Source organism: Eumetopias jubatus, unplaced genomic scaffold (genome assembly GCF_037043125.1).
Source record: "Eumetopias jubatus isolate StellerSeaLion01/CBP00866 unplaced genomic scaffold, mEumJub1_p1.0 scaffold_14, whole genome shotgun sequence".
NCBI classification, from domain to species: domain Eukaryota; kingdom Metazoa; phylum Chordata; class Mammalia; order Carnivora; family Otariidae; genus Eumetopias; species Eumetopias jubatus.
The window spans coordinates 1074039-1076936 of record NW_028274820.1 but is presented as its reverse complement, the minus strand read 5'-3'; positions in this window follow the sequence as shown (position 1 = coordinate 1076936).

The window sequence follows — 2898 nt, the reverse complement described above, 5'->3', positions numbered from 1 at the left end:
CTCGGTGTCAGTGTGGAGCACATGGACACACATTCAGGAGGGGAGCATGTGCGCTCAGACCCTGGGCGGGAGGGTCGCCGTCCAGCAAGGCGCAGATGGCTCGTCGATGGTGCACTGGCCCTTGTGCACCCCAAATCGGAACTGGGGTCACCACATGCGGCATCTTTGCCCTTCCTCCGCCCAGAGTCTCTACTGACAAATGGAGTTGTCATCCCAGGGCCCGATTTCCCATAAAGGGGGAGCTGGAGTCGAAGTCGCCTGTCACCATGCCAATGAAAACTTACCTCCCTCGATCAGTAAGAGCGTCGGTGATGTAAGTCTCAAGTCTATTTACTGGAAAAGCACAAACCCAAACGGCATTGACTCAAGCATGCACCGCTGCACGTTCACCAGATTTGAAGAAACGGCATTAATAATCATGCAGCAATATCCTTAGTGATTTAAATGTAAGAAGTACGAATATCAACAAGTGAAATTCTTGACCAGCTTAAAGTAACAGTTATCTTAAAGCCTTCTCTCTCGACTGCGAGTAATTTCAATCTCATGGACACATGGGAGAATTGCATCTGTTTAGAGTTCCAGGGAGTGGCCACCAAGAGAAATGCACATTTGTAGAATTTCATGTGATTTTTCTATAAAAACCGAGACAGGCCCTGGATGTAGGGATTAAAGAGGAATCTGAATTTTGATTTCAGTGGAATGATGGATTAAGTACCACAAATGACAGAATTAACAAAATTACAGAATCAACAAAATGCTGGGTGAAATCTAAAAATGACAAATATTAATGACAAGCAATAGGAACGCGGACATGGGGAAGAGGTGATAAGCAGTAAGTTCCTCGGATGGAGGCACCACACTGGGTGGCGGGGACCATCCAATGAGGCACCGGCGGGAGTGCGTCCAACGCAACCACGAGAGGAGGCGCAAAGCCTACAACTTCCAAACAGGAGCAAGGACAACGGAATTGGGAGAAGACGAGAGAAAATCCATGAAAAAGATGGGAGGACAGAAGGGTGGAGAAACCAGAGTAGACCGGCAAACATGCCTGCCGTGGTGATAAAATCACACACGTACCCAGTAATCAGAGCCAACGTAGCTGGACACACTGAGCGGTCACAAGACGTCAACATCAGACTGTGTCTCTTGTAACAGGTGTCGACTTTATGAAGACACACAAGAAAAACTCCCAGTACGCCCAAGGATGGAAAGACCGGCACGAAAAACCAAGCAGAAGAAAGCGGATGCAGACATGTATGTAGCAGAGAAATTCATTTTTGATAAAAGGTCCAAGTTAGCAACAAGATAGAACATCTGGGGGCACCTGGGTGGCTCAGTGGTTAAGCGTCTGCCATCGGCTCAGGTCATGGTCCCAGGCTCCTGGGATGGAGCCCCGCATCAGGCTCCCTGCTCAGCGGGAAGTCTGCTTCTCCCTCTGCCTCTGCTCACGCGCGCTCTCTCTCTGTCAAATAAATAAATAAAATCTTAAAAAAAAAAAAGATAAAACATCTGTAAGCCCGCGGGTGTCTGAGAAAATAGTCCCAAATTGTAGATGGCAGAAATTGCCAGAAAACGAGGACATTTGACAAGTGCACTCATAATAGGGTTTAAACCGCTTCTCTCATTAGTGGATGGAGCAGGCAGGCCCCCAAGTCAGCAGGGTGTGGAAGATTTGAGTGACAAACTCCACAGCTGCATCCAAGGGCATTTGCAGAACATCGCACCCAACAGCTCAAAACCACAGGCATTCCTGTTCAGCACTTGGCCCACGCGAGTAGATTTCAAGTGGCCCCGTTCTTGACGGCAACACAAAAATGAGGCAACACCATGTGTTTGGACATCAAACCTTACACACATCTAAAGACCCCATGGATCGAAGTGGAAATCATAGTGGAAATGATGAACACTAGAACGGAAGGACCATGACAGTACGGCTTCTCACACCCCTCAGGGCAGAGGTGACCATCACTGATGCGGGAATGTTCGGTCAAAGCACTGACCTACTACAGCTGCAGGTGCACGAACCCGGACATAGCGGCTCCCGCCCTGGGGCCCAACCCCCGAGAGACAGGCACACGCAGCTCTGGGGTGCGGGGACGGTGGCTGGGGCTGCACAGAGCCAGAGGGAGGGCCGGCCTCCCATGGGGTGCTGGAAGTGACCTTGGTCCGAAGGGCAGGATGCGTGGCCTCCATCATCCTCTGGGAGAGAGGCCGAGGAAGAGGCGCGTCCATGAATACATCCTGGGGAGGGCGGAGGCTGCAGAGACAGAGGGGAGGCCGTGCATCAGTCTGCGACGAGGCAAACACCCTAGACTTGGGCAGAGGCAGGGGTGGGGCAAGGCTTAAACAATGGGAATTTACTCCTCATATCCTGGAGGCTGGAGGCGTGGCAGGGCCGGTCCCTCCCGAGGCCTCTCCTGGGCGTGCAGACGGCCCTCTCCTCCCCGGGTCCTCACGGGCTCGTCCCTCCGTGCGTGTCTGCGTCCTGACGTCCTCTTCTGATAAGGACGCCAGTCCTATGGGATTAGGGCCACCCTAGTGACCTCATTTTACATCAATCCCCTCCTTAAAGACCCCATCTCCAAACACAGTCTTATTCTGGGGTCCCGGGGTTTAGGGTCTCAACATGTAGATTTGGGGGCACAGTTGGACCCACAACATTCCCATCAGCCTATCTGATCCTCAGAAGAAGCCAGGGCACATGTGGGACAGGTGTCACTCGTCCATCTTACAGCTTGCCCACAGGTGTGGAGCTGCCCAGGCCCCTCCGTCTCCTTTCCTGAGCCGGCGCCGTCACCGGGCAGACACACACAGGCAAGACACCTTGCATGCTCGGCGCTCGGCACTGCGTGCGGTCCAGCCAGGGAAGGGCCCGGGAAGAAGAGCAGGCGGCCCAGC